This window comes from Triturus cristatus, chromosome 5_2, assembly GCF_964204655.1.
Source record: "Triturus cristatus chromosome 5_2, aTriCri1.1, whole genome shotgun sequence".
Taxonomy (NCBI): domain Eukaryota; kingdom Metazoa; phylum Chordata; class Amphibia; order Caudata; family Salamandridae; genus Triturus; species Triturus cristatus.
In genome coordinates, this window is record NC_140588.1 from 464,782,705 (window position 1) to 464,799,186 (window position 16,482).

General features: G+C 45.2%; 1 protein-coding gene and 1 long non-coding RNA gene across 2 annotated transcripts in view; one reads left to right on the forward strand and one right to left on the reverse strand.

Moving 5' to 3' along the window:
- SUGCT (succinyl-CoA:glutarate-CoA transferase) overlaps positions 1 to 16,482 on the reverse strand; it is a 3,154,468-nt gene that overhangs the window by 1,317,245 nt on the left and 1,820,741 nt on the right. The gene's annotated exons all lie outside the window — the stretch shown is intronic.
- LOC146823157 (uncharacterized) overlaps positions 14,186 to 16,482 on the forward strand; it is a 51,414-nt gene continuing 49,117 nt past the window's right edge. The window contains exons 1-2 of the long non-coding RNA XR_014961880.1: positions 14,186 to 15,020; positions 15,235 to 15,304. This is a non-coding gene — a long non-coding RNA (uncharacterized LOC146823157). The remainder of the gene's footprint in view (positions 15,021 to 15,234; positions 15,305 to 16,482) is intronic.

Below are 16,482 nucleotides of genomic sequence, written 5' to 3' on the forward strand. Positions count from 1 at the left end.
TCCAGGAAGGGCCAGGCACACCTCAACCCTCCCAGTGGCTGCCTACAGTGAATGCACACCCTCAAACCCTGTCACTCCAAAACCAGACAGTCAATCCACAAACAGACAGAGGCACACAGAATGGTTAAACAAGAAAATGTCTACCTTCTAAAAGTGGCATTTTCAAACACATAATTTAAAAACCATCTCTACTAACACTCTCGACATTTGGAATATATTAATATCTTTCATATTCTCTGATTATTGACATTGGAACTTACTTTATGCTCACTTAGAAAATCATGCCTGTCAAGCATGGGCATGAATGCATTTTCAGGATGCGGGGAAAGAAACCGACTAAATAATTCAAAGGATGAAGATGAAGGGGTTTCTTGCTACCCATCCAATCAAAAACACAAAATTAAAACTATTGTAAAATTATCATACTTGCAAATTTACTTGGTCATAGGTTCCAGATGAACACTTAATGTCCGCCATTATGGTTGCAGAATCGGGATTCGCCATTTGAAAGGGCAGATGTGTCAATATGGACACCTGACCTACACTTTGATGCATTAAAAATAATTTGAATCAGACACCCAGTACTTTCTTCAATGTCAGCTCCCTTGTACACCACTGAGAAGAGCCAAGCAACTCACAGTTTTAAATATCAAGTCCAAGTGACTTTTTTGTGTTGTAATTCCTTATTGAAAACAAAACCATGTTGTAGATGTACAATACAGTTCAATGTGCATATTTTAGCGGGTGGAAGTCTAAGTGACTTTAAAGTAATACACACACTGCCATTATGTGGCAAAATAGGAGGCTTCAGGAATAAAGAGTTTGAAAAATTCTTCAAAATACTGAGAATTCAACCAGATGATAAGGCCTTGTGTGCTGTCATTGTAATTACTTCTTTTGCTAGTTTGTTACATGTTAAATATTTTGTAAGATACAAATGCCCTTAAACAGGAGGAAAAAATGAGCAAAATATTCTGTTTTATCACACTGGAAAGCTACAGTGTGTATCAATCTGGCACTTTCTGTGGGTGAGTTTGAAAAGTTGAAATAACTAATATCACTTAGTAGTATTCAGTCGAATGAAGAAGGCGTTTCAAGCTCAGCAAACACTTAATTGGGTTGGAAGCACTGATTATGTGAGTGCGGGAATTATGCTTGATTGTTGTATTAATGAAATGTGTTTTGTCATCCACTGCTCCAGTAAGAATAACATTGAAACAAAAAGATTTAGCAGCGGTTATATCTGTAAAACTCTTCCTTACAGAAATAGCTCAAGAACAATTTACTTAACTGTGATGATAATTTTAGTAGATTTCAATTGTATGCATAATATCTAATTCAAAAGTACTTGGATTGGGAGCTGGGTTTGAATGTTATTGCTGTGAGGGGAGCCTTGCATTCCCAGTAGGATGCATTCTTTGATGAAATGTTGGACCCACCAGCTTGTCAGAGACCCCGTACGTCATCACGTCGGCCGCCATATTATAGCTCAACAGTTTTGTTTTGATAGCTGTACAAATAACAACTAGAACGTCACTCAATTCTAGGTAACTGATACATAGCATGTATTTTTACACTGACAAAATCCACGCGTCATTATGTGGAATTACCCTAAATTCGAGAGTGTAAATAAAGCACAAACCGTTGGCCGACTGACATTTTAATAACCGGCTGCAATAATCAATCAATGGCGAACACGTTTAAAGAACAAGCCTGCCCTTGGCGCTGAAGGGCTGGCAGCTGTTCTCTGGGCAGCGCAATTCAGCTGTTTACATAGAGAGACAGAGCTAAAGGTCTAGGCGCGGCGAACTACATCTATGCACTTTATTGTAATTGCATTCACAAAGCGCTTCATGCCCTCGGCATGGTGTTGAAGCGCATTAGAAGCACACTCCACCATTGGGAAGTGCTTGGTTAGAAGAGTACTCACAGCCGAGTCAGCGTGGGCCGTGTGTTGGTGGAGGCATGAGTGGCCAGAGCATCACACTTATGCTGTCTTAGGCCGCAGCGCCTACGAGTGAGAACAGGAATTGAAGGATGCATGCACATTACATTGTTGAATATTGTTAATGATCCGGGGAGCCCTATAGAATCCCCCCATGCTTGATTTAGAAGCAGGCCATGGCATGCCCTGAGTACGAGCAGTCAAGGTGTTTGCTTTATGTAATCCCCAGAGCAACAAATTGCAACACACAGGCAAGCACTGCACTCAGGCAGCCACAGTAAATTACTTCAAGAGTTCATCAAGGGAGCCAAGTCATTTCTTTTACAGTACTACTCGTACTAATGTAGAGTGTCAGAACACTTTACATCCCACACACACTGTACAGAGAGAATGAATCATACAAGTGTGTAATGTGCAGGAAATGTTGCATAAGATAACGAGGACTGCAAGATGTAGGAGCCACACGCAATCCTTCCTGGTAGGCATTATCTTTTAAGATTGCTTGGTTTGGAGCAGCGCAGACTCAGGATCGAAAATGCAACAGTGGTTGGCTTTTCTAACAAGATTGCATTTGTACCCATACAACCTCTTTTTAGTAACCTTATGTTATCGAAAGGCTAGGGGAAAAACATAAGGTTATACACCTATCCCTTGCAGCGTGCATACAGCTATTTGAAGCCAGTTCAAAGCTCACTGTGCTATATTATAAGGATGGTAACTTATGAATGCAAGTAACACAAGGATCTTTGCTACAAAAACAATAACCCACTGGGCTATCTACATAAAACACAAATCTGTGATCTGCTTGTTACACGTGCTTTGCAGCAGGGACATTAATTCTCTGTTCCACTTTATAATGAGGTAGAACAGCAACTAGACAAAAACCCAATCTCTCCAGCTGGTACAATAATCACCAAATCTGGCCCTGATAGTAAGAGTTCCCTTAATAAAACCTCAGTACGGCCCATACAATATATAATGTGGCTGTGGGAATATTACCAATCGTGACCCCGAAATAGAGTACAGGCACCAAAGTAAGTCCTCAAAGGCTGAAAATAGGTGAAAAGGTGTATTCAACTGGGTTAAAGGAGCTGAAGCAGTGAGAAAATATCAAATGAAATATATGAATGACTACTAGAAGGTATGGAGGGAAGAGATAGTACTAGTGTGTGGGAGACAAGGTACTAGTGCAAAGAACGAGTATATCCTGGAGTATAAGTAAATTGCGGATGGCACTGCTCCGAGTATTGACTGGAAGATGGGATAAGGAAGGTATTAAAGAAAATAGTGTAAGGTGTATCATCCACATTGAAAGAAGTATGCAATGAGTTTGAACACGAGTTCAAGAAGGGCCAGATGACCATCTATGTAAGTTAAAGACTTTTGGCCTTATTTAGAGTTTTGTGGATTAGATACTCCTTCATACACATGGCGGATGTCCTTTTCGCCATAGTGCAAGTGCGTTATTGCCTATGGCACTGGTAACAGGGTGGGTAGGATATCTGCTACGTTTTGACAGATTACCCTGTCTGCCAAACTCTAAATAAGGCTCTTTGCTTACACTTTTTCGGTTTGTACCTTTGGGATGTTATAGATCTGTTTTGTGTGTAGAAGGTAGCTGGAGTTGCATTGGGTAGCGTATTGTGTATGCTGTACATGTCTCTCAGTGAAGGTAAACTGGTGTTGTAATGTTCTTCTGTGTTACTCTATAACGAAGCTTAGAAATAGGGCATCCATGTATTGAAAATTGTGTTAACACATAGAATTCCTTGGCCAGCTGGACAAAAGAAATGGGTGATATTTGTGCCACTGCATGCCTTAATATTCAGTTTGCTTACCATCCTCAAGCATGGAATATATGATGAAGCTCCATACTTCGATTTGTAACCCTGCTAATCCCAGATATATTTAATTTGTGATCTAATTAGATGGGCAGAACCCAATGCAGTACTCAACTCAGCACTAGAAGGTGTAACAGCAGTGTACTCTGCACTCGACAAAGGACATTAACACAGAAGCAACCTTGCAGAGCACCATCCTAATGGGGTCAGCCCTATCCAAATAAGACACTGCCTTTGCCTTTTGATGCGTTTGGCATTACAAAGGCTGTACAGGGCATTGCGCACCATTGCTGATAGATATTGTATGTGATCACCCCCTGAGTGTGTTAACAACAGGAATACTGTGATGGGGGTCTATGCAGAAGCTATGTGGGGGATTAGGAGGCTCCAAGGAAACCTCTCGACTGTCCCCACCTATGCTCAAAGTCCCTGATGTGTATAGCGGGGCAGCTGTGTTTCTGTTCTGCTATACCAATAATAACCCCTGCCCCCCGAGAAGGGGCTCCCTAACTCTGTAGTGACACTGAGCTGACCCATGCAATGGCACTGTAAGAAATCACTGCACGCCTGAATTCATGTCCCCATACACAAAGCCTCATATGGCACAATGAATATTTATGCACAGGCGCCTGCGTCCGGTTGGAAGTACTCACTCATTGTACCATCATACAAAAGATGCTTCGACGCTGCTCAAAACAAGAACCAACCGCGGAGCTGTGCGTGTGATGTCTGTGTGAGCAATCTGAGCACAGCTTATCACATGCAAAGCACAGAAAACAAAGAAAGGTACAAGTGTTCGTGCAATAAGAACAGGGGTTATTGAATGCAAATATCTCTAGGCTATGGATGCGAGAACATTCAATCACAAAGCGCATTATGCACAGACAGTTTCTGACGTTCTCTGAGGCTTCTGCTAAAAACGATGGGACTATAGAATCCGAAACATAAACAAAGAACACCTGCAGAAGATGCATATTCTTTAGTACATCTCACCATCTGTGATTTAAAATGGAACCAGGACTCACGTTTTGCTGCTAACTCTGAATAACTAATGCCATATGCTTTGGTGAGTGCAACTCTTTTGAGGATGCTGCATTTATTTTGAAAATTAAGTTAATAACAGGGCACTTTACTTATTTCCTTTCTCTCCTGAAAACTACTGGCTTATGCAAAGCTGTTTGTTTGCGAACCATTATCCTCAAAATGCAGGTAATTGCAGAATAACTGTCTATCAGGAGTCCTAAATAGGTGTCTCCAGTCTGGGAATTCGGGTTTCTCAGCCCATGTGAGGCTGCAGTTGTCACATTGCAGTACTACTCTTCCCTCAACATAGATGCAGGTTGTTGTGGGTTTTTATCAGATAATACAGACTCTGCAGAAACCCACGTGCCCACAAGTCCAAGGCTATGTCAATTTTCAATGGGCAAGTAAACATGGAAATTCGGCCAGTAAACTTTAATGGGATTTGCTGTAAAATGCAGTGATGGGCTGGTACAGTGCACAAGGGCAAGGTGAAGTGTAATAGGATTTCGAAGCTAATCAATGTTCAATAGCAAATTGCTGCACCACCGCCAATGTCTAGCCTGGCAAATGTAGAAAGGAAAACAAATCCACAATACTATTTGTGTACCAAGACAACCCAAAATATTCCCCCACTGAAAACGTATTAGTATGCCAATGTTTGCAGGGTTTGGAGCTCCCCGGATGAAATTGTCAAAAGAGAACGCAGTCTCAGATCAAGACATGGAGCTGACCCGAGCAGCGCTTAACCAAGAAGTGTCAACCCCATAGAGATCAGGGAGCACAAAACCTATAACCACAGAACCAACACCATCAAGCACCACTTTTTTAGGCAGTGGCTGGGACACAGGATGCCAACCAGATCCAAGCGTCTGCAAAAAACATGCAGAGGACAAAGAAAAAGAAAGGATCGGTAAAAACCTGAGGAGCAAAAACAAAGTCTAGTGATTAATATATCTTCTGTTAACAAGACAGCAACTAACAGTACTAAATAAAGGTACTTCATTTGTACCAACCTACAATACCAATCTATTGGAACTGAAAGTAGCATTATTTAAATTTATGAGAACCTTAAGACTATGGCACTATTTTGAGAACATGATATCCCCCAAGAATGAAACAGAAGCATTGGAATACAGAGAATTCAAACCCAAGAGCACATACATGCCGCTAATTTCCCATAAAATGTTGGATACTTTTGAGGTATTGACAAAAAAAGATCTTCCTTGAATTTTCATTCCAACAGACATTCTAATTTTTCAAAAACAGAACATAGAATTTGAAAATCTTGTCTCAACACTCAGCTAGTGTTTCAACCAGCAGATAAAGGCAGCGCCCTAGTGATTATGGACAAGAGATACTACAAAATCAAAGTACAAGAACATGTAATGGATGGATTCAAATAAATGCTACTTAACAAAGATACCACCCTTGAGATACTGGAAACGTTATCAAACACCTTGGACAAAGCACTGGAAATGGAGTGGATATCCTCCACAACACGATTGTTTCTCACAACTAAACATCCATGACCACTTTGTCTATACATGCGTCCCAAAATTCTTAAAAGCATCAGTGATCCACCATTTCCACCCATAGCATCAGGGTGTGATTTGTTGTTTGAAGCGCTCGGAAAGTATGTTGATTTTATTTTTTGCAGTCTTTCATCCAAACATGGAGATCATATATCCAAGACACTACAGATTTTTTTAAACGCCTTGAGAATATTACTTCTGAAGAAAGCAACCAATGGTTAATATGTACAATTTATGTGACATCTCTTTACACCTCTATCCCTTTGCAAGAGGGTTTAGAAGCAATAGAATGGGCATTACTCCAACAGCCCAAAGGTCAAGCACACAAAATGTTTTTGCTTGAAATGTTACAATTTTGTTTACATCATAGTTACTTCAGTTCAAATGGACAGTTCTATCTTCAATTAAGACACACATCGATGGAATTTGCAGGGACTCCAGCATATGCAAATACATTTATGGCCAAATTTGAGCATGACTACATCTTTTCAGATCCAGATTGGAATGATGACCTCATCTTTTACTGTCGATCTATGGACGACATATTCTTGATTTGAAACAACACCCAAACTATACTTCTGGACAATATAGTCGAGTTAAATTCTAAAAACATGAGAATACAATTCACTCACATCAGAGATAGGAGTCTAGCATTTTTTTATTTTTTTATTTTAACAATTTTTATTAGAAACAAAAACTGCAGCAATGATGACATTACATAGACATCTTGGCAGAGGATACAAGCTATTTAGCATTACATTACGACCTGCAATCCATCAGGAGCACATAAGATTACACTCTATGAATGGCTTAGCAGTCACTATGAGGTTTACAACTATGTCTTCGGGTCAGGGAACATCATTTATTCTTAGTTGCCCTGAGTTTATGCCACCATGTCTTCACCCACCCCCTCTAACACCGCGAGTCTCTCCGTCCTAAGTTCCACCATGGGAGAAATGCAGATTTCACCCCTGTATTTATTCAAGCGTCCCCACTTTTGACCCCAATTCCGTGGGCATCCTCTTCCTTTATACACAGTTTTCTCTGCTACCATAGCGTGGTCCATGTCTTTTTCCCAGTCCCGTAAATGTGGTACAGTGCCCACCCCTCACTTCTGGGCAATGTTTTGTTTTGCTATACTCCACCCTATGGTGGCCCACGATTGTTCAGCTTGTGTGAGGTCTGTTGCCTCCCAGATATTGAGGAGATATAGTTTGGGAGAGGGTTGTATGGGTTTGTCACAAGTCCTTGTTAGTTGTCGGGTGACGTCTATGCAGTATTGTTGTACGTAGGGGCATTCCCATAGGATGTGCATGAATGTACCAGTTTGGTTACAGTGTCGAAGGCAGAGTGTGTCTGGTCTCCTACCTAATCTAAATAACAGTTTATCATCAAAATATACCCGATGGAGAGTCTTAAGCTGGACTAACCGGAGTCACATCGGGACAGCCGCCTCCCGGGGGGAAGTCAGAGCCTCTATCCAGTCCTCGTCAGCCATTTCCCCCAAATCCACCTCCCAGCTTGCACGTAGGATCGGTGCTGTTATTAATCAATTTCTTGTACGTGAGGGAAATGGCCTTGCGGTCCATTGGGTCCAGCAATAGTCTGTCCTCAAGAGGAGAGGAATCTGGGAGGGGGGTGTCTTTAGGGAAGGCAGAGTCAATGGCATGACTGATCTGAAGATAACGGAAGTACTCCGACTGTGCTAGATGGTGTTTGAGTTGGAGGTCCACAAACAACGCTTTCTTGCCCTTAATTCAAATATCACCCACAGTGGTTATCCCGATCATGTCCCATTTGTCAAACCCTGCACAAGCACTCAGTCGTCCAAAATTGTCAGGTTCCCACAGGGGGGTAGCCTTCGTTAGGCACCCGTGCCAACCCATCCGCCGCTGGACTCCATGCCATACTTCTACTGTACGGGCCGTGGGGCCAGTCAGATGTAATTTCCTGTGGTTTGTGTATAGTGCTCTGCTGTAGCCTCCCTTCCCAATTAACCAAAGGTCGGTGCGGAAGCTGGGGTCGGCATGTGACCCAAACACCCATTTATTGATGGCATTTAGTTGCGACGCTTGGTAGTAGAGGCGAATGTCCGGCAGCCCAGTACCTCCATCGTACCATCCCATAGTGAGTTTATTTATGGCTATCCGCTGTGGCCTGTTATCCCAAAGTAAGTCTCTAACTGCTGCCTCGATCTGCAAAAAATAGGAGTTAGAAACCGGAATGGGAGTATTTTGCAGGGCATAAAGGAAGCGTGGCAAGGCGAGTATCTTGAATAAAGACGCCTGTCCCAGAAGAGTGAGGGGGAGTGTCTTCCAATGGGTGACATCTGATTTAAACCTCTGTAACGGTCTCAACAGATTCTGTTCATAAAATAATGCCGCGTCTGTTGTTATAAAGATACCAAGGTACCGGAAACCTTGGGACGCTACTGGAATGTTATATCCTCGAGGACTTTGCGGAGGGTCACCCCAGAGAGAATACATCTGAGATTTGGACCAATTTATCTGGTAACCAGAGTGTGCCCCAAATATATGGAACGTGGCAGAGTGAGCGCGCTGGTGAGGCGAGATAGAGCCGAATATCGCCCGAATATAGAGATATGCGGTCTTCATGTTCATCCATCCACTTCATGCCTCTGATACCTGGGTCCCCCCTGATCCAAACCGCCAAAGGTTCAAGGACCAAGGCAAAAAGGAGCGGCGATAGTGGGCATCCTTGCCTCGTACCACGACAAAGGGGGAAGAAGTGGAGCGATGATTGTTCACTGAGACGTGCGCCATGGGGAGCGTATATAAAAGTCTGATCCACCCAAGCAACTTGGGTCCGAACCCTATGCGGGTCAGAACCGCAAACAGATATTCCCATGCCACGGTGTCGAATGCCATTTTTGCGTCAAGCGCAAGCAAGATCCCTTCTTCCTCTAGCGTCTCCACACACCCCAGCGCGCCACTGACTCGACGCAAGTTTCGCGCCGTATTCCGACCTGGCATGAATCCCGACTTTTCCGGGTGAACCAAGTCGGTAAGATAAGGAAGTAGATGGTTAGAAAGCAGTTTGGCCAGAATTTTGGCTCATCCACCGGTTTACCGGGTTTGTGAATAACCACGATGGTGGCAGCACGGATATCAGCCGGGAGGAAGCCAATCTCATAACTTTCATTATATAGATTTAGCAAGTGGGGGCGAGCTTCATAGCCATGGGTTTGAGCAGTTCGATCGGAAGCCCATTAGGACCCATCGCCTTACCCGCGCAAATGTCTTGAATGGCTTTCTGAATTTCATCAACCGAGATATCTACATCTAAAGCCTCTCTGCCCTGTTGGGAGATACATGTTACATCGATAGTAGCGAGAAGGTCTGCCGCCAACGGTGCTTGTGAGTGTTGTGGAATTCCGTACACTTGCTCGTAGTGGTTCGCGAAAGTCTCAGCAATGCCCTGGGGGTCAGTGATCAGAATATCATCAGGCCCCTTAATTGCACACACCCATCTCGCTGACTGTTCCTTACGTTCCAGCCATGCCAATAGTTTTCCAGTTCGCTCGCCCTGTTTGTATATTCTGTGACGGGTGGCGAGGGCACACCTATTGGCATCCTCCCGGAGCAGTTGCCTATAATCCTGTCTCTTGATATTAAGACTGGTGTGAGTGTCTAGATCAGGTTCCTGAGAGGTGGCGCGTTCAAGTCTTAAGAGCTCCATTTCCAATTAGCTCACTCTCCGATTGCGCTCGGCCTTGTAACCCACCATCATAGATAATGCTCTTCCTTTTATCACTGCACCGTATGCACCTCAGAGTGTAATTGCTGACTTCACAGACCCTATGTTCTCCTCAAAATAATAGTCAGTATCTTTCCGTAAGTGTTCCCTGATGTGCGGGATCTTTAATGCCCATGGCTGAATCATGATGGGACCGGATTGTGTGGCACGTTGAGCTCCGAAGACCGCCAGGACCGGGGAATGATCCGACACTCCCCGTGCGAGGCACCCGGAATCGGTGAAGTTGTGTATGTGTTGTGCATGGGTAAACAGGTAGTCAATTCGTGATTGACTGCCATGTACACCGGATTGAAATGTGAAGAGTGTGTCATGGGGATGTGACCATCTCCAGATATCTACCATCCCCGGGGCATTAGTAAAATCACGTAGTTGTGAACCGTGTGTCGAGTCATGTCTGGGTGGGGATCGGTCCAGTAGGGCATCCATCGTCAGGTTAAAGTCGCCTCACATAACCAGGGTACCCACAGGTAAGTTCAAAAATAGCGCCCATACATCTGTTAATGTCAAGCGTTGCAGACCCGGTGGGGCGTACACCGAGATAACATTAAGGACTCTGCCCTCCCAAATACCTGTACAAGCAGCATATCTACCCTGCGGATCCGTCCAAGTATTTTGTATCACATAAGGGCAGCCTTTACGAAAGAGGACCCCCACGCCTCTGGACCCCGTGGTGAAGCCCGAGTGTGCTACCATACGATATCCCTTCCTATTAAGGGCCATACAGGAATTACCTATTAGATGGGTTTCCTGAAACAACACTATATCAAGCCCCTGACGGTGGACATATTGCAGCACAATGCCTCGCTTAATTTTGTCCCCTAACCCGTTGACAATCCATGTAATGAGTTTAAGTCCCTGACCTGTAGCCATTTGTTTCTAATAGCGATACAATGGAATACGCGGAGTGTCCATGGCATATAAAACCCTCAACGGCGTCTGTCCGTGCAGTTCCTAGTTTGTTACAGCGCAATACAATGCATTGAAATTGAAAATCAGTGATCTGGTTATTGGTGCCAGCGAAGATGCACATATACAAGATGCCATTTTGTCCTGCTTCAAAGAAACAATTACAAATACCCTTCCAACAAAACATGCCCAAACTTACCCAAATTTTCAGTAACTCACCCCCCTCCCTGCCTCCCTGCTTAGCGGGACTAGAACCGCCCGCCACCCCCAACATGCAGAGTGCCTGTGGCCCATCCATGAACAACTCGAGGGAACTTGAGCTACCCCGCTCCCAGTACGTCCACATACAGTCAGTGGGTTCCTAGTGCCTCGGCCCGACCCCACCCCCAACTCAATGTACAACACCAGGCCCAATCTGGTTCTCGACTATCATCTTACGGTGTCTCAGATCTGGGACCCCTGCAGCAGCGGCCCGTTATAGGAAATTACCACCATCAAGCAGCTAAACATGAGGAAAGTGTATACCAATTAAAATGTTAAATAGGCATTTGAGCGCTGGGTCATTCTCTTAAACAGCGACAAGTTATGGTACACATCAAACAAGGGTATTCTCCCCTCCCTCCCGACGAGAACCGTAGTAATTTTTCCCACAGTTAAGAGGTTGGGATTCTGAGTCCACGTCTAGAAGTGCTCTAGATAGCCTTCGGGGACCAGGATTAATACCACATAGTCTTACCACTGTCCAATATTAGCGTCTCCCTGTGTGTCCCTGGGAGTCAGAGTCAGAATGTGGAGGAGAACATCTCTGCTGGCACCAATCCTCTGCCTCATCGGCCGCCGAGACTCCTTTCTTCACCTTCTTTTCGACCGTGCGCCAACCCTCCAGCCAGTCCCAGGCATCTTCTGGGCGAGTAAAAAACCACAACTTCCCATTGGCTTCCACTCTCAACTTAGCGGGGAACATCATTGCATATTTACCTTCTTGGTCTCGGAGAGCCCGTTTCACCTCCAGGAAGCTGCGTTTCTGTTTCTGCACTCTCAATGTGAAGTCGGGAAAGAACATGACTTTGCTGTACTCGAGGGTTAGCGGCGGGGCCACTCTTGTGGTTTGCAGAATGATGTCACGGTCTCTGAAGTTGAACAGTCGAGCAAGGAGTGGCCTAGGGGGCGCCCCCGGCTTGGGTCGGCCTCCCGGCACACGGAATCGAAAAACATTTAGAGAGTCCTCAGGGCTGTAGATGCTTAAGGACCAATTCCTCGACAAAAAGGTCTGCTGCTTGCCCTTCTGCGCATTCCGGAACACCTAGAATGCGGACGTTGTTTCGCCGCATTCTACCTTCATACACGTCTAACTGTAGGGCCATCTCTTCGTGGTAGGAGCGCAGTTCAGCGACTTGTCACTTGAGAAGGTTAGTGTTGTTACTCAGTTCCTTTGTTGTACTCTCTACTGTGCCCACACGCTCCGCAATTTTCCTCATGCCCTCCTGGATCAGCCCCACATCTGTGGCCACTGTGTCGATCCTCACCTCGAGGGACGTTCTAATCGCGTAATTGCCTCGAGGAGATCCGTCATGCCATCCGGGGCCGCCGCCTCTCCACGGTCGCTGCTCTGTAGTTTTTGCCAAGCAAATTTCTCCAGCTTGGTCTGGGCCGTTGTCCTGTTGTTGCATCCAGACGCCATGGTCTCAGTCCCAGTGTCACCACCCGGTGTTGGGGTGCGGCCGCTACTCCCCGCCGCCTGCAGTGAAATCTTCCACCCGGCCTGTCGAATTTCGCAGAGAGCACCCCAACCAGAAGGGTATTCAACAGGATGTACGGCGCTAGTATAGTTCCAGTGGCGCCCACCCACACTCACACCACAGCAAAAGAGGACCGGAGTAGGATTGGGCCTCCACCCTCACGGCACTCAAGACGTCCTCTCCGCCACAGCTCTCACTGCTCCACCCGTTGATCTGACCAATGCGTGATGGGGACATGGGCGTCCGCAGAAATGTTTCCAGGGGGGGGCAAACTTTTTACTTCATCACCGTCCTCCGACATGATTGAGCACAAGTATTAAATACATTTAAAAAAAAAATCTATAATCACCTCTCTCTCTCCGTTTTCTGCTCTTCTCCCTTTCCCTTCTTTGGAAGTGAGCAGAGCCCATTGTTATGTGAGGTCACTCTGTTTCTTGTTGTGAGCCCTGCAGGATGCTCTGCGTTTCATTCATGCAGGGGCAGGGCTCACTTCACACCTCACCCCAGTTCAAGTGTCTGCCTAATGCTGTTATCATGCAGATGCAGCGATTAAGCTAAAAGAAAGAGATAAAGGGAAAGCTAATCACGGCCACAAACCCTGCCCTGCCCAGTCTGCAGCACCTCAAAGGGATGCGGTGTCATGTTGCCATTTCAGCCCATGGCAGCCGGGCCCAGGAGAGGGCTCCCCCCTCACCCCCCACCCCCGCCTTGTGTCTTTCACAGTTCACCAAATCTGCGAAACAAAGGGAGGGGGTTGCCCACCTGTAACTACAATGGCACCATTTCAAAAGCATGAAGGACTCGTGGGGGGGCCCATTCTAGTTAGACAGCCGCGAGGTCCAGCTGCCCACACTGCCCATGCCTAGCGCCGGCCCTGACTGGGCCTGCACCAGCGATCCAGGGGGGGGCAAGTGCCCCCTTTGCCCCCCCCCTGCGGACGCCCATGGATGGGGATTAGGAGTCCCAGGTAACAATTAATTATATCGCCCCCGCAAGTGCGTAGATTACCGCAATGATCAAGTGCTGTCTCTGACCTCACAGGACACTGGCGTAACACACTCCTGTCATGCTGGGGTTCATATGTTTTCCAGGCCACCAGGGTCCCACCAGCAGTTCTCACTAGGCCTCCGCGATCCAGCAGGGAAAATCTATTGAAGGGCGCCAATACGGGGTCCTCTCAATCAGCTTCAGGGCCTTGCATTATTTACACTGGGCACATAGTGGGTTGTGGGGTCGCCAAAGATCCCCATGCCATTGTGAATCAGCCTGCAAAAAGCCCCCTCAGGCACAATATTAGAGGCCACGGGCCGCTGCCAGCCCTACTCACGTGGGCAGGTCTTGGCCTGGTCGTTCTTCCTCTGCAGGGGCCGTCACCGCAAGCACTCCGCCCCGTCTCACTTGGGGCCAAGGAGAGGATCTCTGCCTCAATCGCCGATCCTCGGGCGGAGTGTTGATAATTGCTCTCCATCAGTCGTCCCGGTCTCCGGAGTGGTAAGCCGCGGCCTCGCGTAGCACAGCCCTCCTACTGTGATGCACTCTTCCGGCGAGGCTGCCGGCAAGGACGCGGTCCACGGAGCTCCTCACGGGTGCAGTAGCCAATCAGCCCAAAACTCGGCCAAAATGTCGCTGGACACCACCGGACGTCAGAGAGGGCATCGGGGCGTAAGCCAGGCCAGCGGGACACAGGAATAACAGGATAATGCGGGAGCAAAGCTACCGAGCGGCCATTCCCGTCGGCGGTTAGCCATGCCCCCCAGTCTAGCATTCTTAGATGTTTGAGTATACAAGTCAAACCTGAAGATTAATATAACTGTACACAAGAAAACCACGGACCGTAATAACTTCATATTACATCAGAGTTTTCATCCGCCCACACTCATTACCAATGTACCATACTCTCAGATGCTTAGAATAAAATGAATATCTTACACCACAGAAGCATTCTCTGCATCACTCAAGGAACAAAAGCAGAAATGTATGGAAAGAGGGCACCCATTGAAATTACTGGAGGCCACAGAAAAGAGAGCGGAAACAGTTGACCGGAAGATCTATTGATGAAAAAATCTAAAGCTTCATATGATCTGCTTGTTTTTGTCTTTGCGACTATTTAGAGAACACCAGTCCCATTTTCATGTCTATCACAGAAGACACACACTGCTTTCGGTGATTTAAATGACGCTGCAGAGAAGGGAAAGAACACCTGTATGAGTTTTTCGAGTTGGACGGTTGGAGAACATGCAGGATTAGCAGAATTGAGGTAAGCACCTTTTCGCACTCAGATAGTTTGAAAATAGATGTAGCAATCTTTAGGTTTTATATACGAACTGTATAGAATTGGACTTCTTAATTTCTTTGCTTTACAGCGAAGTCCATAATTCAGTCTAAAGCACTCGTTTATATATACATTTATTGTAGTAAAAGCTGGAGCTTTTTTCTTTTAACTTCTCCTGATGGTTGGTCACTATTTACAGAGTTCCTACTGAAGGGAGCTTGGCCACGGCATTCATATACAAGAAGTGCGTTAGCTGACCATTCTGTGTTGTAAGTATTTATCGCTACAGTTGGACACTCATTTTTTTTAGTATTGAGCACGACAGACATTGCAGACAGTTATTATCTCTGATCGGCTATGCACCAGTTTAGTTGATAATGCAGGTTTTTTGATCTGGGTAATCCCTCGTTCACTGAACTTTCCACATAAGAGATAGGGTGTCTTTTCACGCCTTTTTTTACCTTATCCTTAGCTTGGGTTCACTTCAGCACATTTTCATGTTTCCAGGCACGGGTGTGTTTTTTTATCTATCAATATTTTAACAATCTCCTATTATTCAGTCAACAATTAAGAAAATATGAACAGTGAAATCTTGTTTATCAAACAAATTGGTTAGTGACATTTTCTCCCCCTTTATTGTTGTTTAATTTGGGCCCTAAAGAAGGGAGGGTGATCTTGAAATGCATTGAGCAACAGACACACGATTGGATATGAAATTTTCATTTGTCAAATAGGCCTCGTTTCTAGTTTTTTAGCAATTGTTTATAAACACAGCATGTCGTTGTTTGATCTAACATCAGTGAACAAATGTTGGTGATCTAAAAAATTGATAAATAATCAGAATTAAAAACAAAGATCAAAATGAACAGCAAACTATATAATTACTGTTTAATTTGTGTTGAAAAATTGATGATAAATTCATTTGCTGTGTGGCTAGGTTACAAGTGATCAGTGACACTTGAGGGAGAGTTGCATGGAGCATCTGCTTGCCATGGTTGACATTGAGCCGAGTGACAAGCGGCCATTATTGGTGTTGGGGTAAGGAAAAAGCTTTGCAGGGACAAGGTAGTCTGTAGGAAAGGGCAGACTACGGGAAGGCATCCGGCTGTGGAGATCATCATTTCCAGGTTGGCTCACAAAATACTAATTCATTTGGTAAAAGTCGGTGTGCGAATTGCACCTACTCCTACTAAAATCATTTAACAGATTCCTAATAAGAAATGCAAATTCAAAATTATTATTTGATGCAATTTATAATTTCTTGGGAATCTTTGTTTTGTGACCAAAATCCGATCACAAAACATTAATATTTTTACACCAAATCCAAATTGATGATAACCAATCGCAAATGAGAAAGGGTACCTGAGGTACCCCTAATGCTTTGTGAATGTCAAAAAAGTTTTAGGCACAGGCTGTGGTCCCATGGACCACAGACTGCTCCTAAAAA